The sequence below is a fragment of the Neopsephotus bourkii genome, unplaced genomic scaffold (genome assembly GCF_033783945.1).
Source record: "Neopsephotus bourkii isolate Nb327-2 ecotype Australia unplaced genomic scaffold, CSIRO-AGI_Nbou_v1 NB_369, whole genome shotgun sequence".
Classification (NCBI taxonomy): Eukaryota; Metazoa; Chordata; class Aves; order Psittaciformes; family Psittacidae; genus Neopsephotus; species Neopsephotus bourkii.
In genome coordinates, this window is record NW_026900875.1 from 1,777,373 (window position 1) to 1,801,463 (window position 24,091).

A 24,091-nucleotide genomic window follows, 5' to 3' on the forward strand; every position below is an offset into this window, starting at 1 on the left:
CCCTTGCTGTCTCTGTGGTGCCTGAGGACTCCAAGGAAGTGACTTGCCATGTCAGAGGAGTGCCAGGGATGAAGGGCTTAGGACGTTTGTGGTTTTGCTGTCTGGAAGAACATTTGACTACATTTTGGAAGACCAATAGGTTGTGTCTCGTCAGCAGAGAACACAACCTTTTTCTATAGTTGCTTGCCCCTGGTTTTTGCACACCACTGAATGACAGAACAGGCTTTCTCCTGTGCTCTTAGTTCTTGCCCGTTCATTACAGAGCCACTGAGGGAGATGTTGCTGGGCTGGGGCAAGGTGTGCCATGGTAGCAGTTGTCCCACCAGAACTTGTCCCCGTTGACTGTTCCACATGAAGAAAAGCAAGCTGCTGCTTGCATCTACGCTTCGGCCATTAGCACAACTTGCACCAATCTGTGCTGTGAAATCTCTGCCATTCCCTGGCTTGTTTTCTGAAAAAGAAAAAAAAAGTGCATGAAATCAGTATGGCAGAGGCTTCAGTGTGTGTTCACCTGCTGTTGCCTTGAGAGGAAACCACATCATGCAGTGTGCCTGGTGGGTTTCTGTTGTAGTTTTTGTTGTTGTTGTTTTTTGTTTGTTTAGTTGTTTTTTTTTTGTTTCATTTGGTTGGGTTTTTTTGGTGTATTTTTTTTTCCACATCAGTCAAAAATTGGTTTGCTTAATGTGCATTAAAACCATCATCTGAACATCTGGCTGAAGAAGGTACCCAAAACGGTTAATCTCCAGTTCAGTACTGCTTTTATTGTTGCATCCAACTGCTTAAAGGATGGTAATGAGTGCACCTGTAATGATGATTTTCAGATGCAGATGTAGCAAAGGCATCTACTACTTTCAGGTGTCAAAACTGAGACTTACAAGGCCTATTTCTTCTTAACAGTTTGTGTTTTGTAGTGCTATACATGGTTATAGTACAAGTTGCAATTAGATATTGAACAGAGAACCTCAGTTCATTACAGCTAGTTCTTTTCTCTTCTGGACATGGTCTTTCTGTATTTTTAGTTAGCCAGAAAAGGCACAGCAATAAATATATTGGAAAAATTTGATATATGTGACTTTCCTCTTATTGCTCAGGAGGTTTATGGCAGAAGCATGAGCAGGACCTAATCTTTAATCAGAGTGACACACAGCTACCAGACCATGAAGCATCCTTTCTGGTCTCCTTACCATTGCCTGACTTTCACGCTCCCCATCTTCTGAAAACCGAATGAAGCTGAGGAGGACGTGGACCCATACGGTTGCAAGCTCCTTTTCCGCATGACCTGGCTTTATAAACTAGCATCAAGTAGACACCTCTCTATTTCTCAGTGAGCTTCCATGTGTCCTTGTTTGCAGGCCTCCCTTTAGCAGGAGCTCTGCCTGCTTGAGAGCTGGGTTTAGAGCTAGGTACAACCTGGCTGGGAGATGTACAAGTTCTTCGACTGTTGGCTGTAACTTCTGACAGTGGGATATTTGTAAATTTAAATGCTTCCTCCCAGAAGTATCAAAGGAGCTAAGGCCATTTTTCAGCATGAACATGAAAGGCTTTCACGCACTAGTGCAGTGAGGATTGCCATGGAGAACAAAGGCTTTTGCTAATCGCTTCTAATGCCTTTCAAGTTTATGCCTCATTTTTTCCGCTTTTTCAGACAGCCTCCCAGAATGCTGAGACTTCAGTGACTGACTCACCAAATAATTAACAGGAGGAGGACTCCATCTCTGAAACTTTTGAACACCTCTTTTAATTTTCGTAAACCAACCAGTACTCTGGCCAGGTTCCAGTTTGTGTAATTACATTTGACCTAACTTAATCCCTTGGCAGTTTCAATTGCATGTGGTAGTTGTCTTGGCTCCCTATTCTGGGCTGCCATTCAATGCTACTCCATGGTTTTCAACAGCTGTCTTAATTCAGATAGAAAAACGGGTGTGTTTTCTTGGTGGAACGCTCCTTGTATCTCTATCCCTTGCTAAATATCCTTATCTCTCCAGTATTTTAGGAGGTAGCATGTCTGATGCTGCAGATAATCTTGCAGAAGTCCTTGGAGCTACTTTCACTCTCCAAGATGGGCATGCATTTGAACTGTTTTATTAGTTAGCCATCTAAGTTCTTCATCTTCAGCAATAGGCATTTATTGCTCAGTCTCCTCAGCTATTGTGTGCTGCTGTAGAGACATTATTGGTATTCCTCGTTAGCCTTGAAACAGCACTTCTGTTATCAAATCTGTTCTAAATAGGAGCATGTCACCTTCCTGTGCTGACAGCAGTTGGGCTGGCTGTGTTAGCATTGGTAAAAGTGGGAAAGACCAAGAAAAGCAAGAGTCCAGGGCAGCTGAGGATTACAAAGTTAAAAAAAAAGTAGCAAAAGAGATAGTTGGATAATGCATACAAGAGAGAAGACCCTAAGTTGTTGCACTGGCATAGCCTTAGATGTGCAACACGCATCCTGTTTTCATAGCAGGTGGCAAGTTGAGTGTTTCTTGGCTTCAGTTCTTGGAAAAGGCATATTTGTAACAAAGCCACTTGATGTTTTGGGGCTAGCAGCAGCCCCTGCCAAGGAGAGACAGGAATTTAGAGGATATGGTGATGCAAAAGGTGATCCACTGGTAAAAGATGCTGTTGTGGCAAAATGCCTGTTACCATCTAGTTCTGTTTTTCTGAGAGCCTCCAAAAGTAGGATAGCAAATGTGTTACTGCTCTTCTCCCTTGGTGCTTGTTCTCTCTCATGAAATTTGGGTATGTTTGTTGTTCAGAGCTCTTGTCTGTGTTTCCAAACACTGTTCGTGTAAATCCTTTCTTTATTCTTTCCCCACTATCACCAAACCCTTGGTGATGCCCTTGGTTTTAGGAGAAAGATTTTGATAGATAAAAACATCCTGAAGATCAGGAGGTAAGGCCTATGTTGTGAACCCAAAGGTTCCTCAGTCTTTCATCAGACCTGACATTTTTCCTCTGGGTCTATCCCATAATTACACACACACAAATTTAACAGTAGACTAGAAGTCTTGCCTCTGTTGGTTTCAGTGACACTGTAACTGAAGTCATCAGTAGCAACATTAAGATTTGTCCTCTGTCTCAGTCAATAAGCTTTGGAACTAGGGACATCTGATTTTGATATGTGCTGGGTATTGCTTATACCTTGGTAGAACATTCTTTGAAGTTAGTGAGCGCTTTGATTCATAAAACACAGATTTATCAAACCCTTATGGTGGTTGTCAAAGAAATTGTGGCCAAGTTTGAGTGGTGGTACATAATGTGTCTTATAGTCACTGGTGTTACTTTTGAAGATCTGTTTAAATGTTAAATAATGGTGTGGAAGAAATTGCACTCAGTGTTGTTGGGGTTTCTTTACTGCTGGATCCTCTGCTTACCATCCTAAAGACAAATCTTCTTCTTATTTCAGAGTACTTTATTACTGGGTGTGCCTGAATGCATCAGCCTTTGGATGTGAACATCTTCTCGTGAAACAGCCTTGTGATATCCTAGCTGCCTGTTCTCTCAGGGTAAGAAAAAAATACACATGCAGAGACACAAGATTAAGAACGTGCTTTGAGCAGAAGCAGCATGGCAAAGAGAGAGGAAACCACACTGATGCCTCAGCTTGTAAATTTTGGATATAGTCAGCTTGTCATGGAGAGAGGGAATAAACTGTAAATCTGCCCACTCTAAATAAGACAAATTATGAGCTCAAGTTTGAGGAAGAAAAACTTAGAAGAGACATTAGGAAATTATGTTCTGCATTAAAAATAGCTGAGCATTATTAAAAATAGTTGATTCCTTGAAGATCTTAGGCAGTTTCAGTCACTGGAAAGGTTTGTGAGCAAGATGGAAAAACTCCAGCTGACATGCTTTTAGGAGAGCCAATCCTTCAGTGTGGCAAAGAAATGGACTTGATGACTTCTGGAGAGTCCTCCTTAACTCATCAATGGTTAGAAATGGGAGCATGTGAAATTCTTATCTCAACCTTATTCGAAACTGATAAGGTAAAAGGTAAAGCTCACTGTGCAGAAGGAGCTGCCTGGTTTGATGATGGCCTGATGCACGAGCAATGAAACGTTGGGTTTAGTGTCTTTGTTAACTGAAAGGTGATGTTCTCTGGAGGGAAGTGTAAGCTCATAGAAAAGGAGGTTAATTTACAGCTGCTGGCATGTAACTGTATTGGGTTTACATGGCAAGGTTTTGGTAGCAGGGGTGTTACAGAGCCTCTCCTCACAGCCTGTGTGAGAAGCTGCTAGAAGTTTCTTCTGTGCCTGATGGTTCCAATGTCAGCTGGCTCCAAGATGGCCCTGCTGCTGGCCAAGACTGAGCCCATCAGTGATGGTGGTAGTGCTTCTGGGATAATATCTTTAAGAAGGGGGAAAAAGTTACAGTGTGGGAGTAATTACAACTGGAGGGATGAGAGAAACCAAGGTGAGGGAAGAAGGAGGAAGAGATGTACTCTAGGTGCCAGAGCAGAGGTTCCTCTGCAGCCCATGCTGAAGCAGGCTGTGCCTCTGCAGCCCATGAAGGTCCACAGTGCATCAGATATCCACCTGTAGCTGATGGAGGACCCCAAGATAGCGCAGGGGGATGCCTGAAGGAGGCTGTGACCCTGTGGGAAACCTGTGCTGGTCGAGGGTTCTGGCAGGACCTGTGGCCCCATTGAGAGAGGAGCCCACACTGGAGGAGGTTGTAAAGAGCTACAGGCCATGGGAAGGACTCACACTGAAGAAGCTTGTAAAGAGCTGTCTGCCATGGAAGAGGTCCCCCTCTGAGCAGGGGAAGAGTGTGAGGAGTCCAACCCTGAGGAGGAAGGAGTGGCAGTGACAATGTGTGATGAACTGACTGCAACCATCATTCCCTGTCCTGTGCTTCTGATGGGGAGGAGGTAGAGAAGATCAGGTGTAAAGCTAAACCTTGGAAGAAGGGAAGGATAGATGGATGGAAGGTGTTTTTCAGATTTGGTTTTATTTCTCATTATCCTACTCTGATTTGACTGGTAATAAACTAATTTTCCCAAGTTGAGTCTTTTGCCCATGACAGTAATTGCCGAGTGATCTCTCCCTGGCCTTATCTCAACCTATGAGCCTTTTGTTATATTTTCTCTCACCTCTCTAGCTGAGGAGTGGAGTGATAGAACAGCTTTGGTGAGCCCCTGGTGTTTAGCCAGGGTCAGCCCACCACAGCAATGTAAACTTGTGATAGAAACGGGAGGTTCTATCAATTCTGGATCCTTTGTAACAAGTTCCTGGGAGTTTTGTCTTTTCTGTGATTCATGTAAGGGCTTTATTCTTACTCTCAGGTGGGTAACCCCACCTACTTTATTATGACATGAGAACATAGTGCTGATAGAGGTATTGTGACTAAAATACAGATAACATGGAACACAGAAAGAAAGCAAATGATTATTTTTCCTCTCTGTTTCCAGGGGCCAGTAAAATAGAAGTTCTGTTTTTCTTTTTTTTTTTTTTTATCTTTTTTTTTTTCTGTTCCTGCTCTCCATTGTGTTTCTTTGTCCTGTCTTGACAGCAAACACAGCAGGCTTTTTCTGTGTTCAAAAATGCTGTCTCACCAGATGGGTCTTGAAATTATGTCCTGAAGATGTCTGCTCATTTATTTCCCTTGCTCCTCCCTCACTCTCCTGGGAGCTGCAGATGACAAACCTATCTTGGGCTCAGGCAGCCTCTGAGCCGTCATCATGCGAGGAACAGGGTTCAGATGCTTCATCTTCTGTGGTCCAATTAAGAAGGATAGTGAGACACCTGCAATTCAATGGGAAGTTCTTCAGCCTCCTGTTGGACTTTGAGATTCATTTGGTTTCTCTAATATTTACCTTTCATCCTTAATGTCAGCAAATATTGGTGTCTCCCCTGGAGTTATGCTGGTGTCTTCGTGTTCATTATCATCTTCTATTTAGCAGAGATAAACGATTGTGTCTCAGGGGTACAAGAACATGGAAGAAACTTCCAAATAGCTTTAGGAAATGCAGATGGTGTCAAGAGGGAAGTAAGGGGATGCCTTTTTTGAAGTCACTTTTGTACATGTTTATGTGTGGTTTTCTTTCCTGCAAGTATCTGCTCAAATCTTGAAAGCAGAATATGTTCATGGAAAGTTACAATTTACTGTGTGCCCCCGATCTTTTTATCTCAATCAATCAAATCAATCCAAAACCTTGCAGTTCACCTTGTTGCAAGGACGGTTAATAAGTTGAGGTATAGTGCCAATGGCAGTGATGGTTTTCCAGCCTTGTGCTTTTTTTTACTGTTGTTGTTATTTTTTATGATTCTGACCTTTTGGACTGGTCAGGGTAAGATTATTTCCAAAGAGTACCCATAAATAACTTGTCAGTATAAACATTCAAGCATTGCTGTTTAGCAAAAGAAAACCATATGCCAAAGGTCAATTTAGATTTCCCTGCAGGATTGAAAATAATGACAAGAATCACTTAACATGGCAGAAATGAGTCCTGCCACCTTCACGAGAGTGGTTGCCTTGCTGGATGCGCCTGAAGATTTGGCATCTGGCATCTTGTGCTGGAACTAGCTTGGAGTCCCTGGTGCATCTGCTGGCTCTCTGAGGTGCAAGCTCAGCCAATTGGCAGTATTCTTTGTGTCCTGCAAAGAAGTCCTGTTTCCATCCTTGCACTCTGAGAGTAAGCCATCATGCATTGGGACACATTACTTAAGAAAGTCCTACTGCATCCTGGTTCATTATGAGCAGTGCCCTTGGGTTCCTTGTTGTGATCTTTAGGTGCTTTGGGAATCCCACATTTATGGCTCAGTTTTCCGTGCTGTGATTATTCACTGGAACACTTCCTAGATGTCTCCCATCTAATGTTTGCCACCAAGGAAGCTTGCAGCATCCAGTGTGGCAAGAATCTTCCTTGTCTGTCAAAGTATAATGCTGATTATCGATGTTTCTGCTATCCTGTCAGCAGAATTGACTTCTGTGGGTGAGGGCAGCATGAGGAGTGAAGCTGAGTGCCAATAGCTGCTCTTTAAGCATTAATCTACAATGTTTGAAAACCACATCAGTCTTGTGTAGTAATTATACAATTGGTAGAATTGTAGAATTTCTACAAATCAGTAAAAATGTGTAGAAAAACACATCTTGTGTAGAAATGGTCTTTATGCAGTGCCTGGTCATGGATGTAAATATAGTTTGTCACGAGCATGTGGCTCTTCGGAGTTTTGGGGGGTTTTTTTCCTTCTGTCATAGATAAGAAAGTAAAGGTGTTGAAGACCACTTGCTTCACCCACAGGAAGGTGCGTAGCAGTGGAGCCCTGAGGTTAGGTCTGAGACCCATAGGTTTGGCAAAAAAATCCCCAAAACCTAAATGTGGTGAAAGGCAACTTGTTTCCTGAAAAAAAATAAAAAAATAAAATAAATAATAATAAAAAAAAAATCAATTGAGAAAGCAGACTGGGACTAGGCAGGGAAATAACAGTGCAAAATGCAATGCGACTTGTGGGAAGTCGTGCAGCACCTCAGTGACTGAGCCACTGCAACAGCCCAGCGGCTCCGAATCCAACCCTGCAGTGCTGTAACTTGCAGTGAAACAGATGGGTCTGGTTATTTGTTAGCATCAGCCAAAAACTTTCAAAATAAAATAAATTAGTGTTTGGTCCCATCTTAAAGTCTAAAAGCCATTTCTCCAGCACCTGTAAATAACTTAAGTCTATGCTGGTTGTACCTGGCTTGCACGTAAAAAAGAGAAAAGATGACTGACTGAGGGTGGCACAGCAGTGCCTTCACTTGGTGCTGCTGCACCCTTCCAAGCCTTGTGGCCCTGCCATGGGGTGGGGAGAGGTGTCCTCATCTCTATGGATAGCTGCTATCCTTGAGATGCCAAGGGGAAAAGCCCTCCAATACGCAGGAGTTTTGCATGGCCCAGATGCTGATGTTCTTTTTTCTTATTCCAAAAGGGAATGGCAATTAGCAGCAGGGGTAATCACCACCTTGAATTAAACTGTATGGAGGCATGAAAAATAGCAGGGTATATTTCGAAATATCTATTGCATATATATATTCCTCTTAAGAAACATGTTGGAGATGCCATATTCATAAATACTAATAAGGCTGTTTGATTCCAATTTTCAGGTAAGATTAACATTTTATTGAGTATTATATCTGTCACATTCAATGCTTTAGTGTACCATCCTCTCAGGCTTATTAGCATAATTGCAGTGCTTAAGCAACAATAAAAAATTCAACAGTAAAATAGCAGTTAGCGCAGGCAATTTGTTATCAAAAGCTTTTACTTAAGGACAGCTTTTGAGCGTATTTATTATCAAGTTAGGACTATACATTATTTTTATTTAGAAAAACAAGACTGAAATGTTTTAGCTTTTTCTTTTTTTTTTTTGGTCTTGTTTTAATGGCTAAAGCAGAAGGCCTGAAAATTGGTCCCAGCCTTTTTCTGTTTCTTAAAATCACTCAGCAAATTCACTTGGAGAGGGAAGATGAGATAATGAAACATCTCAGGTCTGGAGCAGGGTTGTGGCTGTAATAACTCAGCAGAGCAATTTTGCTAAGTCCTGATGCTGTCTTGAGCACCCTTTTAAAATCCCCTCATTGTGTTACAGGCTCTGAAGACACTGTCCTCCTCCTAAGCAATGGCAGTGTCACCCAACCAGTGCAAGGGTAGGAGTGGCCCAGCCTTGTGTCCCAGTGGTGGCTCCAGCCCAGTAGGTGATGCAGCTCTATGTGCCTTGGGGATGATGTGCCCACAGACAAGGAGAGGGGCCTGATGGGATCTGCAGGACTTTTGTGTTGGTGCTGGCTGTTTCTGAGGTTATAGAAGAAGAGCATGGTGTGACTGTGTGATAGTGCTGCACACTCTGTTTCTGCTCTTCCTTTGGGGACACTTAGGGGAGCAGTCATTTTCCAGAAAAGTTGTAGTGTAGACGTGAATGCAGGTGTGTTTGTGCACGTGCACCTGCTTGTGCACATACATGCATGTGTGCACACACACACAGAAAGTTCCTGTTGCCAGCATGGCAAGATTTTAGGTGTGTGTATTACTTTTCAGCAAACTTCATTCTGAAGGCAGTTTCTTAATGTGCCTTTAAAATACAAAGTCGTACTTTGTAAATGAAGAAGTAAATGAGTTTTAAACAACATAAGAAGTCCTCAGACTAAGAGGTCCATCGGGAAAAGCCACAAGCATTTGGTGAGAGGATGACCTGTTGCTGTGACTGCTTGTGATTCCTTTGCTGGTGGAGGCTGGAGACCTCACCTCCACCTGAGTTTGCTCCTCCAAACCCTTCCACTTCTGCTTGTGTTCTTCAGATTGTTACCTTCAGTTGTTCTTGTTGTTCCTCAGACCTGTGCTCACCTCCAGCATCCCTATTCTTCTCCACATCACCAGAAATCTCTCCTCTTACATGTTTTCCTTGTCCTTCATTGTTCTAGGAGACCTTCTCTGCCTTGTGCTGCTTTTTTAGAGGTCACTCTCCCATCTTCTTGATGGATGACTCATGGTGGACCTGTCGCTCTGCGACATGGGTACCAAGTACCCATGGTGAGGGGCTGGCTCAGTCCTGAAAATACCTTGTTTGGGATCAAGCCTGAATGAGCAAGAGGGGTAAACTTGTCTGGTTGTTTTGCTCCCATTTTGATTGTTATCTAAGCTCACCCCATGAGGAGAAGTGAAGCTTGTGTTCATAGTGAAACAGGATGTGCAAGCAGGTTGTAGGAATTGGGAAGGGAGGCATGGAAACAGGTGAAACTAAACTGGCCACGTATTAGAGAAGTGATGTGATTGTGGGGTCCTTCTCACAAACACCCTCTTCTGTGAATATATGCAATTTGAAATTAGCTGGTTGTTTCAGATCCCATTTTGGGGGGATAAAAAACCTATATTATTCTTCAGAGATAAACTGTATGTTTCAGATTCCTGGGTAGTTGTGATTATTGCATTAATGCACAGCTCACTCATGAAACTGCCTAGTATTGCACAGTATTTATACTTTGTCAACCAGAGAGCTTGGTGATACTCCCGTGAAGATGAACACACAGAAACTGACTGTGGAGAGCTAAACTTCCCAGGAACTTTGCTCAGTGGAAATATGGCTGTGATTTGAATTGCAGTTGAAATACGTGCTCTCTGCCTCTGTGGTTACCTCCAGGAATGGGGACTGGTTACTGCTCTTCCAAGAGCAAGCAGGTTCCTTCGCAGATTCCCAGTACTGGTCCTCATGGCATTGCTTGTCTGGCTTTAGTAGCATTCGATGCATTAGCTACCTGAGCATCTTCTGCTTACATCTGGCCATATAGCTAGGTAGTCAGGAGCGTCTTCTCCTGCCAGGGAACTACCATTCTAGGTCCTTTGCACAGGCAGATGGTTCTCAAATCCATAGGAGGAGCTGGGAGACCAGAGAAGGTGCTTTATTTGGTGTTGATGTGATTGAGGGCATTTCCATGTGGCTGCCACCTGAGATCTATAATTCTCCAACAGTTCAGGTAGAAAGGACCTTGCAGGTGTCTTATGCAATCCCCCACTCAAAGTAGGGTTGGGGGATATTGCTCAGGGCTTGCCATGGCAATGGGTTGGTGTGATCTAGAGGCATGGTGATGGTGTGTGCCTTGGTCAAGAAGAAGAAACCTTATAGAGGACTTTGGAGGATGTAGTCTCATGTCAAAGTAGGCATGAGCTAGTAGAGCTAAAATGAGGTTTCTGGAAAGGTTCTGTCTGAACAGTCAGCTGAGAGCCAGAGTCTGACTACTACATGACACAGGAGGTCCTACACTGAATTATTCATGTGAAGTGGGGAGCACCATGTCCAGCTCTGCAGGACCGGTGCTGCTTGAGGCTGGCTGCCACTGCAGCTGCTGGGGAAACCATACAGCTCTTGTTCATGGTGGATGGGGAGGCATGATGGGAGGAGAGGGTCAGTGGCTGGAGCCGAGGCCATGTGTGAACACATCTTCATCAAGGAGGAAAGTGCCTGCATGCTTCTTGCATGGGAAAAAAATTGATTGAAAGAATTTAGCAGTGATAAATGTCATAAAAATACTTATGCTGGAATTTGTAAAGGCTGCAACATCTGTTCTCAACAGTGCTTTGATCATGTTGTGAGGCTTTTAAAATGATACTTCCATGAAATAAGTGAGATCCTTATGGCTGCAGGATTCCTTTCAGTGCCCTTTTTTTCATGGAGCAAAAAGGCAAATTTCACAGGGAGCATTACATGAGTTGAAACGCATATTTTAGTGGTTAGTATCAACCAAACAATGTTTTATTAGGTGCTAGAAAAATGTTCCAGTAACATACCCCAGGAAGCAAAGTGCTCCCATTTACTTTTAAGCTTATGGGAGCTGTACTTTAAAAAAAAAAAAAAAGGAAAAAATATAACCAAGAATTCATTGCTTGTGTATTACTGTGTTCAAAACCAAAACAAAAAATGAGCTTTAGGCAATTTGAGGTTGTCAGAAAAAGGCTGGTTTGGATTTTGTTTCCAGGCAGAGGTGCAGACGAGCCAGGATCTGTATGTTTTCTGAGGGGCATCCAGTGAACAATTGCAAGATGCTGACAATTTGCTTTCCTTGGTGCGCAGCTTTGGATTGAATTACCTTTTAGTCATCCACTTTTCTCTGAGGACTCATCCTTTTCTCTTTCCTCGTCATTTTAGCAGGCTTCTGCCTGTTGTCCTTCAAGCAGCTGCATGTTTGTGGCTAAGATGTTGTGATGCCAAGTATCTCTGGTGTTTCAAGGAGCATGGTGAGCTCTGATCGCAGGACTGACTTCCTTGCAGTGTGATGCCTGCCAGGAGGATTTCTGCTCCTCTGCATTCTCTGCTACCTTTATATGCTCATACTTAACAAATCCTTTTCTGCTGCTGCAGGCAGGGAGTCCACCAGCTCTCAGGAGGATGCTGGGACAAGGCTTTTCACTTCCATGTCCCTTCCATGGGCCCCATGCATTGCCCTGGGGCTCTACCCAGCAAGCAGGAATCGGCAGCAATTCGTGGTTACTTCATGTAAACAATGCCCAAGGTGTGCAAAGAGGAAAACTTATGGTCGTAAGTAACAGAGAAGGAATACAGCTGTGCTTTCTAGTTAGGTTCTGTGTGTCAGGGGTTAATTCAGGAAAACCAAATTGTTTAATTAATTTCTACAGCACCCAACAGGTGAACAGGCGGCTTGTTACCATGACATATCCATTTATAGCAGTTTTCCTTTTCTAACACCTGCGACTGTGTTCTGTTACATGCTTATGCTGTCTGTTAATTATTTACAAATGATTTACAAGTGCAGACTACAAATGAAATGTGTTTATGCTGAAGATTGCATTGCACACCTCAGATTCTTGGGAATTCTGCCACAGTGCTACCAGGTACTGTCCCATCATCAGCCCTGGGCTGCTGATAGAGGACTCCACCAGAGCTCGGAGGCAGAGGGGCTGTGATGTTAGTGAAAGGCTTACTACACAAACGGCTGTGGTCTGTGAGGGGATCTGTGTCCTTTCTTTCCTTACAGATTGATTTGCAGGGGGCCTACAGCGATGCCAGAGAGGGACTCTTCATCAGGGACTGTAGCAATAGGACAAGGGCTAATGGGTTAGAAAGGGGAAGTTCAGGTTAGCTGTAAGGAAGAAGTTCTGTACTGTGAGGGTGATGAGGCACTGGAACAGGCTGCCCAAGGAAGTGAAAAATGCTGGATCCCTTGCAGTGTTCAAGGCCGGGTTGAACAGGGCTTTGAGCAACCTGGTCTAGTGGAAGGTATCCCTGCCCGTTGCAGGGGGTTGGAACTAGGAGATCTTAAGATCTGTTCAAACCCAAATGATTCTGTGATTCTATGAATTTTGCCATTTTGAGTGACTTTTTTGCCCCTGCAAAGGCTCATTTGTCTTCATGAGTGATGACAGAAGCAAACCCAGTGTGATGGGTGGTTGACTTTTTTTTCTTGATAAAGAGTAAAATTGTATAAAATTCATGTAGCAGATCGAGTTCTGACTCAACTGGTAACTTATGATCCTATGCTATTTCTGTTACGTTTTTAGCTTATGACCAAATTTTTCTAATATTAGGACATTGCCATAGAAAGTGTGTCAGAGCCCCAGGCTGTCAGAACATATCACTGTACAGAATATATGCATTTCTGAGCAAGTGTGCAGGAGCAGTCCATTAAGTTCTTTGTTGTGGTTTTAAATTGCTGCAGTTTTTTAATTTCTTCTTTTGTTTGCTTGTTTCACTTAGCAAACAGTGCTGTGCAGACCAACATAGCTGCTTTTTGTTTCTCACGCAGCTATGCACCAAGCTCCCATTCCCAGCTGTGCCTCTTGCAGATTGGAGTTGCTCTACGGGTAGATTTTTCAGCTGGTGTAAACTGCTAGAAGTTGTTTCAAGCTGTTTCAAGCCAACTGTAGGGGTTTTATGGAAGCTGAGAATCCAGTCATACAGTTCCTGGTTGTACTAAGGAAGGAGTTCTGGAGATGGTTGTCCTGTTCTAGGCAGGCAAGAAAGTACATGCAAAATTTCTCTAAGCTCAAGGAAAGTGTGTGTGAACAAGTAAGTGTCTGTGTTGCAGTACAAGAGAAGGCTATTACTGAGGAAATCCAGGTTTACAAGTGGGATTTTTTTTTTTATAGGTTCAAATCTGCTGTGGTTTCAGAGTATCTAAGGACACTTAACAAAACTCCAGACAGTCCAGCCCAAACATGCATGACACACAGCAGCAAAGCAATCGTGTTGAGCGCTACCGATCAGCTAGCTAATGCAACAGCTGCTGTGGGATTTTGCATTTAATATTTGTCTGGATAATAATGAGGAATGCAGGGTTAATGATCTGTGTCTGTTTTCCCTCCAAAGTGCTTTATTTGCACTTTGTGGCTGCTCTTCATGGTTCTTTGCAGCAACCCCATAATGTCAACTGACCTGAAAAAATTGACAATGTATGCTTAAAAAATCCAAAAGAAATCTAGAAAGGATGTTGCTTTCTAGCTTTTTATGTGAACACCTTGTACTTGGATTCCATTTGATTAAGTAACCAGCAAAACTTATTCACATGTAGTCCAATTAAAGTTTAATGAAGCAAGAGGATGTATTCATATACGCTGACTAATGCAGGAGTAATAGATTCCAGTAACTCGGCTCTGCAAGCGCATTGCTTTGCAATCAGGGCTTGGTTTACTAGAAAGCTCCTCAGTGGCTGTGGGCCTCCTCTGGCATGAGCAACCCTCACAAGTCTGGGCTCTTACAGTTGTAGCGAGAGGTGGTGATGGCTTGTACATGAAAGAACGTGGTTCTTTCGTGTGGCAGAGCCTTATTGATGAATCCTTGCTTGGCCAATTGTAAGAGGTGTGGCAGGACTTCTGCCCTAATGTGCTCCATTGGAAGATGACAGGGAGTTGCTGGATGTGTGTGTTACATATGTCCTTGTATCAAAACTCTCATCAAGCAGCAGTTGGATGGGTGGAACAACGTGTAGGAAGATGGAAAGCCCTGTTACCCTTAATTTTTAAGTAGGGAAATTGGTGCTTAAGTGAAGGTTGTGTGATAGCTAAGATGGTGTCAGAAAATAGCCAGGCTTTTAGTGCCTTTGCCTCAGATTCACTGAGGTACTTGTTTTGGTACTTGTGTTTCCAAAGGGATACAGACCTGCTTTGCAGAGCATTTTCCTTCTAAAATGTTGCTCCCACCAGCAGGGACCACAAACACATGTGCATGGACAGTGAGATGATCTGCCAGGAGTGGTGCAGAGACTTACTGTCACTCTGTCTCTTCCTGAGCATTTCCACTTCCTGGGCTGCTGCAGAGCTCCAACATCATCTCATTCCTAAAATGGGGCAAAATGATGTCAAAACAGCTCATCTGCCCTGTTGCTTGAGCTCTGTGCAAGGATGGATATCCCACCTCTAGAGTGGAATGTGGCAGCAGGGTGATGCTGCAAAGCTATATTAAATGGCATTTTTGGATAAGCTATGAAAGATCCTGCTGTATCCACTCTTGGCAATGGGTTGGGCGACAGAACGGAAATGCCATGGTGGAATTTGCCTTTGCTGCTGACCCCTGCATGATACACAAGAGCTCCTCATCACCAGACCTTTGTTTTGCCCCCTCCAGAATACAAAGCAGAGCTTTGTCGGCATGGCTGGCAGTTTTCCTTCTGGCTTGACTCATGGCAGAACTGCAGCAAACTTTCCTGAGGTATACTCGGTTTTCCAGTTGTCTGCTTCAGTCCCCATTCTGTCCTGCAAAGCCTCTCCGTAGCTCTTTTGCAAGAAAGTGCTGAAGAAGCCTTCAAAGGGAGGTGCGACTCTGGAGCTGAGGTCTTGTGCCTCATTTCTGGCCTGGAAAGCTGCTCTTGGAACAGTAAGCATGCAATTTCTCTTGAAACCTTCTTTGTGTGCCTTTCTGAAGAAATAGCTGGAAGGAGAAGACCTGTCAGTTGAGCTCTAGAAGAGAAACCTATTGGCTTTGAATATACTGGGGACATTATTTAAGGTCAGTTGATCTGTGAGAAGGCATGGCTTATCTAACACAGCCTAAGGTTAGTTATGCAACAGACAGGCTGTTCTTTGTTGTGAAGAACAACTTCAGTGTGTGCCTGTGAAAATCAAAGTTCTTGCTGAAGGCGAGTTGTGTTCTGGCTGGAAGCTATTGGGTGTCCTTCTCTAGTGATTTTCCTTCTATAGTAGGTTATCATTGCAGAAAAGTTACCAGTGGAAAAGGTATTCGTCAGTTGCAGGCTGCAGAAGCTGAGCTGTTAGTAGATGTACGCTTTGGTGGGTGGTGGTGCAGAACCATGTGCATATGGTATTGTTTCAGACCACACTTTACTCCTTCCTTCATTATGTATCTCTCTGTCATATACCAGATTGTCTAGATGCCTACATAGGGCAGTATTTTTTACGTTAATCTCTGAAGAGGGGCGGTTCTTGGCTTCTAAAAAGAGAGATGTAACAATTTTCCATTCATATTGGTTTGAAATACAAGGTATGCATCATGCTGGCTGCATGGCACTGACATTTCCTTTCTTGGAGAACCTTTCTTCCCTCTGTCATCTCATTAAAACACCCTGCCAGGCCAAAGTGCTGTTATTCCTCCAGAGAGACTCAGGAAATCAAAGAAAGGGGATTTTTCATTAAAAAAGATTGGTCTCATGTGCCTTGTGGGGTGGGTATGAGTGAGCAGTTCTGGGTAGACATTTTTGGTCTTAGCCTTTGTGTACAGTGCAAAATGCTTTTTTGCTGTGCAAAGCTAAGGGTAATATTCAGCAAGAATTTCTGCTGTTCTTGTGGACTGTCGTCGCTCTGTGCCTTTTATTTGTGTGGTGTGTGTTGGGAGGTTCATCGTGTGCAGAACGAGGATATTTTAACTACCTTTGCACAAGTACTGGTCTTGCATGGTTTTTCAGCTGTGCACCCATGGGCAGAACTGTGGGGTGATGAAAATAATCAAATAACTTGAGCTGATTTTGGAGGGCTTTATGTAAGATGTGGAAAAAATAAACCTTGAAAGGAAATAACCAGTGAATACTGTAATAAAATTGTCTTTTTCCCTAGAATTTCAACTTTATATAAAGATGGCATGATGAAATCCTAATTGCCTGTGGTGGAAGGGTGATGGCTGTGATAGGGTATGACAGTGGCGGAGCTGGGGAGCAAGCCTGTCTGGCTACAGTGATCCCTGGCCTGGGCGCCTCAGCAATGCAGATGTTCTGAGCTCAGAGAAGGTGTTCACATCTCCCTCAGTGTGGCTTGGGATTGAAACATTTTTCCCTAGTTGCCTCTTGCACTGGAAGTCTTCTGGCTGTCCGGCTCTGTGTTCCTGTAAGCTCCCTTTGAAGTACACTGAGGTGTTACGGTTAATAAGAGATTTCCTCTGCTTTCTAAAATCAGACTCCACTTTCTCCTTTCTCATCATCCAAAATGATTAGCAGTTTCTGTAAATCCAGGCCTATGGATTTTACGAAGACCCCTGACAGTCAGGGGTGATCGTGTTCTCCCCGAGTGTTTCCTAAGTAGGAAGAAATCAATGGATGGGGGGGACTGTGTCTGACATCTATTAATTACACTGTCCCCTTACATCTAACGTACCAGAAAAGGGCCTGAAAGGCAACCCCCTTTGCCCTGACTAATTGATACAGAAGCAAATTGGCATGAATGAGTATCAACTTGTTCCTAAAAAAAAAGAGAGCATTTTGTTTGGTAGCTGGAATTGGAAGGAACAGTTGCAAACTAGAATAAAACATATGGTAGCGTGAGATACTTGGCTGCAACAGACCCCTTAAATGGTCCCACCAGCCCCACAGTGCCCCATGCTAAATGCTTGGAAATAAAACACATCCTGCTGTTAATGCTGCATCAAATGAAGGCATTGTGGTACATGCCCGGGGCGATGGGCTGGGGGATAATTACTGTTTTCTTCCCATATACCATAGATGAGATGATTTTGAAGCTTTAGCATCTAGACTTCTGCAGCACACATTAAGCAGAATATGACATCAGTGTTAAGAGTTGTGGCACTTGTGGTTATGCCTTTGGATTCCTTATATTTACTTTCTAGGGAACTAAAATTTAAAGCAGCTTTTATGGCTGTCACGAGAATACTGTCAGTTTCGAAAGAGGTGGGTAAATACACATTGACCTTTAACTAATATGGCCATATCCTATTTTCTGTGTTTCCAATTAGAAGTATGTTAGATTATGTATTTTTTAATTGTTAAAATAAGAGATTTATTTAACTGCAAAACTTCTGCTTTTTCCCAAAATATAGTGAGTTGTTGTCCAAGTGCAGAAGTTTTCATACAATTACTATTATAAGCTGAAAATCAAGATTTAATAATAGCATGCACCATCTGCCACCAGTGGTGGAAGAACAACACTGAACCCTGGTCTGCTGTAAGTAGTTTAATTTGCAACTTGCAACAATGCTGAAGGGCTTCACATCCTTCTGTGGAGGAGAAGATAGGGTTCTTGGTGGCCACTGCTGACCCTTAGCCTGAGCTTTTGGGCTTTTAGCACTGTAAATCCCATATGCAACATTTTGTTATTGCTGAGTGTGGTGAGCTGTGCCTTTAGAGTAAAATAAAGGAAAGCATTGACTGTGCCAGGCTTGATGCTGGTCCATCTAAAGCCAGCTGCAAAGTCATGGTTATCACTGATGAGAGCTGGACTTGCTCTTTGGGAAGACTGTGGCAATTTTTTTCACGTTTTGATGATGGTTGGAGGTGATGGGCACATCTGCCTGAGATGGAGTGTCTCTCCCTGTGCTGCTTCTTAAAGGGCACATCCCTCCTCCTTATTTTCCTGCATGTGCATTGCAAAATAATTTTATACCTTTGTTCCTCAGACTTGGGATCCTTTTCATGAGCTGTGGTGGATATTTTGCTACCTTAGAAGAAAGAAAACATATTTTTCCACTTTTTAAAATGTACTTTGCTAAGCAGGTACTTTTGTCAAATTGCAGTTTCCTCCAAAACATTTTTCTTTATATAGAAAATGGGATTCCACCTCTCCTAGACCTTTGCTAACAGCTGTTCTGCTAGCTAAATGTCACTGAATTGAAAAGAAACAAAAATAAGAATATTAAGGTTTTGGATAAAGATTTTAGTTGACTATTTTGATTCCAGGTAGAAGAAATCCTCCTCTCTTCTGAATGTTGAGCTATTCTGGGAATTGCTACCCTGCTATTCTATGTTGCAGAACATTGTAATACTGCAGCATTTCTGGAGAACTGTTATGATGTGTACAAACATGCTCTTGTATATAAGCATGTTCCATGTTGGCTTTTGCCTTGGTCCTATGCAAAAGGAAGTGTTGGGCTCCTCTGTACGACCCTTGGTAACTGAGTGCGCTGCTGGTTTTGGCAGCTCAGCTTTTGGAACTGCCCTATAGCAAAGATGATGCAGTGAGATAGTTTCAGGTCAGGGTATGTAGGAAAAGGGGAGCAGTGCCAGCCTTTTGAAGGTTGCTTTGATTTGTTGCTGGGCACATTGAGGACTCCTGGGGTATTATCTGAGGATTAAGTGAAGCATTAAACATTGGAGCTGGCTTGTCAAAGAAGGGGCAGTTTATCAAAATATAATTTATAACCAACAGTTTACCACTAGCTTCAGTAATTAATATGGAACATGATGAGGCCCATCATTAATGTGCTTTGTTGTCTCAGCTTGCATTACTGCTTCTGGCAAGGCCAGCTTCTGAGGCTAATGAAGGACAGGGAAGAAAGAAATTTGTGCTGTTGTTAGCTGATGGTAATATTTCTCCGGGTCACACACTGTACCTTGCATTGCATCTGGTCACAAATCTCAGCCAGACATACCTGTCCAGTAAAAGCTGGTTTTCCAAATTCTTGCTAAGAGAGATAAGAGTTATTGTTCACTCCAAGGCCACTTGGAGCTGATGACAAACTCTGTTAACATTGGGATGGTGAGAGGCTGTGCAAGCTCGTCTGGAGGATGGGGAGAAAAGTTTTCACCTCATCTACAGTGGTCCAAATCCTGCTTAGGTTACTGGTGAGGAAAGGCACTTGGCATCCAGTGGTGGTGCTTAGTGAACTTGTCTGAGGGAGGAGCAAAAAAGAAGAGGCTTTTGCAACATTTTCTAATGGCCAGGTACCCAGATGAGGGCAACGGCTGCTGCTGCTGCGTTGCTGCTGGGAATCTCTGTTGCCAAGGAGCTTGTGGTTGGTTTCAGATGTGGCCCACTTCCTGATAGCCCATCTTGGGCTGCTTCAGAACCATGTGACTTCAGCAGAAGTTTTATTATCACGTTAGTTTCCAAAGAGATATTTGGAGCCATTCCCAGCATTGGACTTAAGCTGCTGCAGCAGCGTGAGCTCCTTTGTGGTGTTTTGGTGAGGAATAAGCCAGCCAATGGCTCTCCTAAGGCGTGTAAGAAGTTCATGTTAAAATAAACAGAGCTGTTCCCATGGCCTGTTTGTTGTAGCAAGTATGTTTTGCCTCTATTGCAAAGGAAGACCCCACAGTGTCATCAAACTTTGAGAAGTAAATCGTCCTGGAGGGGCTTAGGCGCAGAGGGTGTTCAGGTCTCCTGCATGGCGATAGCAGCAGGAAAACCAACTGCCATTGAAATTTGGAACACTTGAGCTCCATGGTCACTGTGATCTACTGTGATATTGATTTAGAAGAGTATTTTCAGTTTAGCACCCACCTTCAATTTAATCATTTTGTTAAACAGCACTTTCTAACCTACAGCTGCCCGCAGTGGCAGCAGCTAACTCTGGTGCTTCTATAGCTGAGTGTGTTATATGCCAGTTTCATTGTTTCATTGAGCACTGCCCAAGTGATTGAGAGGATGCTTTAAAGTGCCTTGTGTTAGTCTAGATTTAGGTATTGCCATCTCCTGATAACATAAGGGCTATCTGCAGGGAATCCAAGGGAATGAAACTAGAAAGTTTCAGCAGTTCTTCTCCAGCTAGAACCCAGGAACTAATGTTCTCACAGTTCTGTCTGTGTATCTCTTCCAAACATGTCCTTTTTGGCATGTTTGATGCTAAAATCAGATAAATTCTCTTAATGTTAAGATGACAAGGTAAATGGTGCATTTGTCAATTTCATTTCTGTGGCCTTGGTTATAATGTTTTTTGCTGTGTGCCCTTAGTCATCCTTGTTGTTGGCTGTAAAAGGTGGAGCGATGTACCTTGCGGGGGATTACGTACACCCGTCATGTCCTTTTTATAGATAGCACCACTTGACCTCCTTACTTATCCCATAAAGGATAATCCCACCAGGGTTTATGCAGAGTGACTGAAAGCCACATCCTCCCTGGGTGGGTGCAAGATATATCAAGGGGTTTGAACATTTGTGTCCTGACTTGCCTGAATTAATCTTAGTCAAAGCAGCTGGATGACTAGGCAATGCAATGTTATGCCATAGCTGTTAAATTAGTGTGAGATAGGGCATGGCAATTTATGCCTGTTAAAGACTATTTGTGCTGGTCCAAAGATGTGCAGGACAGAGGAATCACCAAGAAGTAGAGAGTCCTTAATGGGCGCACTGAGTAGGTTCAGATTCCAGAGCTAACCAGATGACTCGCCAAGGAGTTGAAAACCTTGCTGTCGATGATCAGAAATATTTAGTATTCTGGTTGTTCTGAGATTTTTATTGTTGGATTGATGTTTGTGTTGTAGCAGCAAGCGAATTCTCACTTTGAGGCCTATTTGACAAAGATGAATTCCTCTGAAAGTCACTGAGATAGCATAGTCAGCATAGTCAAGAATTCTGGAGTAGGGCACATGGACACATTTCTGGCTAAAATGTCAATGCTCTTGTTGGTTGTGGAGAGGGTCACAGTGCTATAAATGCCATGGTTTGGTTTGATGCTCAGGATACTGGAGCACCTCTCCTATGAAGACGGTCTAAGAGAGTTGGGTTTATTCAGCCTGGAGAAGAGAGGGCACCAGAGAGATCTTAGAGCAGCTTCCAGTGCCTAAAGGAGGCCTACAAAACAAAAGAAAATTTGGAGAGGAACCTTTTTCAAGGGCATGTAGTGATAGGACAAGGAGTAACAGCTTTAAACTGAAAAAAGGGTAGGTTTAGATCAGATATTAGGAAGAAGTTCTTCACTGTGAGGGTGAGGAGACACTGGCACAGGTTGCCCAGGGAAGCTGTAGCTGCCCCGACCCTGGGAGTTCAAGGCCAGGTTGGACAGGGCTTGCGGCAACCTCATCTAGTGAAAGCTGTCCCTGCCTGTGGCAGGAGGGTTGGAATGAGATTGTCTTTAAGCTCCCTTCCAACCCAAACCATTCTATGATTCTATGCTGGAGCCAGCAGATCACCCATCCGCAGTAGTTTCACTGTGTGCTTCCTGTTTGGAGGGTTCTGAAGAAGTTTTTGCTAGAATTAGATTCATGCTCTGCAGTAGGGAGGTGGGGGGAAGAGTTCTAAATATTTTGAATGCTTTTGTAAATAATAATAATCTAATCACAATGAATAGCACAATAGTGATGTGTAAACAGTGGTTCAAATGTCGCTCAGTAGTCTACCCACTGTGGGTAGTCCTTGGGGGCCCTCAGATTGCCATTGAATTCTAGTTGCTTTTCCAAACACAAAACTGGGGTCCTTTTCTCCAAAGAAAAGCTCGCGTCTGCTGCTTCATGTGTCTGTGTACACAGACGCGTGTATAGGTAGATTTGGTAACACTAATACAGTCTTACGTGATTTCATGTTGCATTAGTGAGGAGGTTGTCATCAGCAAGCTTTCCAGTATTTGTAAAACACTGGGGGGAGGGGGAGGGCAAGGGGGAGAAAAGGGGGTCATAAAATCTTGTTGTTGGGAAAATTGGTCTAATTTTGAGATTGAGAGGTGTGAGAATATAAAAGTGCTTTACTGTAAATTGTAGGTAGGTAACAACAGAAACTCAAATATTGGAAGAAACTGGGTATCACAAAAACCACACACTTTCACATCACTAAAACAAGAGCTGTGCTCACACAGAAACATGAACCTCTTTGCAAACCACAGAAAGTAAAAGGGAGCACTCCTGTTTCATTATTGATCTAATTGCTCTTTTCTTGAAATGAGAATAGATATGAAATACTTTTGAATATTCCAGCATGCACAAAAAAGAGACCATTACTTTTTGGAAACTTTTAAAGGCACAGCACATACTGATAAATAGCAAGGCTATTTAATTCTGAGAGTTATGACTACCTATCTAATGTCACCTAATTGTTCTTCTGGAACAGAATATATTATAGCTTTGATGAGAACTTTCCACTCGGGAGTGATATTGAATGCGGAGAGCCTAGCCCATATTTTCTTGTGACTAATCAGTTTTGGAAGATCAGTCAGCACTATCTTTTAAGTAAGTCCTGTTTTAAGAAAAAGGTCCTGAAGATTGGGTGTTTTGGGGAACCTGTGTGTTGGGTTCCTCCAAAGCTCACTTCCAATCCAGGTTACTCTGCAGTTCTTTCTGGCCACTGCCTTTATCTGTAATCTCTTTCCTTTGGTTACAATCCTGTTTAAGACCAAGTTTCCTGAGTAACCTATAAGTTTGGGCCTGTGGGACATGTACAAAATGTGTGTGGTTAAAACCTTGCCATGTTTGCGTGTGAGAACAAACATGCATACAAATGAGGTTCCTGGATTGAAGCAGCGAAGGCTGGATGTGTTTCAAAGACTTGAGAGTCTAGTGAGGCATGCTTTTCTGTGGGGGAACTGTGAAGGTGAGTGTCAGTCTGTGCTCACCTCCATGTTTTACAACACTCTTCCATTTATGATCTCCACCAGTTTTGCTGCTCTGCCTGCTTCTGCCAGCAATTGCACCTCCTACTCTTCTGCCAGGCTGAGCAGATTCTGGAGTTAGGCGTGCTGTCTGTGCTGGCTGCAGGCAATGTCAGCTCCCTGCCTAAGCTCTTCCCAAGGCTGCAGGCAGAGCCGAGGGATGGGGCTCCTTGGTTTTTCCTTAGGTTTTGCTACTGGCTTGTTCTAGTGGCATCAAGCACCTTCTCTCTCCCTTGGTTTCAGTAAATTTTCTCTGTTGACTTCTACAACTTCATAAGCAGCTGTATCACTGAATTTGGGACTCTCAGGTAGAACTGCACAGTGGATGTTTTCTTGTAGTAGGTATTTCATCCTAAATACCTAAGGGTGAGAGAGGAGCAACATGCAACCTTTAATAAAAATGCTTTTGAAGCAGTTTAGTTCATTTTGAGAAATTATTTTCACTTCCTAATGGTCTTCACTTCAAAATGGTCTTAGAGATTTTGCAGAAAAGGTCACTTCCAGCAGTAGCTAATAATAAGAGACTGAGAAGAAGAGTGACTTCTCCTGATAGCTTCTTCTTTAGACATTTCAATGACTTGTTTGATGAATCAGCAATGATTTTTGCCTGAATCCCCTGGCAACTCACTTTACCTGTAAATCGTGTTCAGTTCTTTGTAACTTTCCTTTCTTGTTTATTGATTTGTTAATTACTCCCACGGGAAAACCAAATTAATTAGCTCTATTCAAACCAAGATGAGGGTGAGTCTCCAACTGGCAAGAGCATGGCTGCATGGTTGGAGAGAGGTCACTTCTTCAGAGAAATGGCTTGGTAGTAGTTGTCCAAACCCATCTTTTACCTTCCATATTCTTTCTAAGGGCATTTTCCCTTGAACTGTCACACAGACCCAAGGCACTGAAGACAAACTCACAAAACCCATCCAAG

General features: G+C 43.1%; 1 protein-coding gene across 5 annotated transcripts in view; it reads left to right on the top strand.

Annotated features, from left to right (window-relative positions):
• Positions 1 to 24,091, top strand: part of LOC133209908 (lipoma-preferred partner homolog) — a 313,797-nt gene that overhangs the window by 42,331 nt on the left and 247,375 nt on the right. For 4 of the 5 annotated variants that reach the window (XM_061348850.1, XM_061348844.1, XM_061348846.1 and 1 more), the window contains exon 2: positions 3,397 to 3,496. The exons of the other annotated variant lie outside the window; for it this stretch is intronic. The gene's annotated coding sequence lies outside the window, so the exon portion shown is untranslated. The remainder of the gene's footprint in view (positions 1 to 3,396; positions 3,497 to 24,091) is intronic. 5 annotated transcript variants of the gene reach the window in all.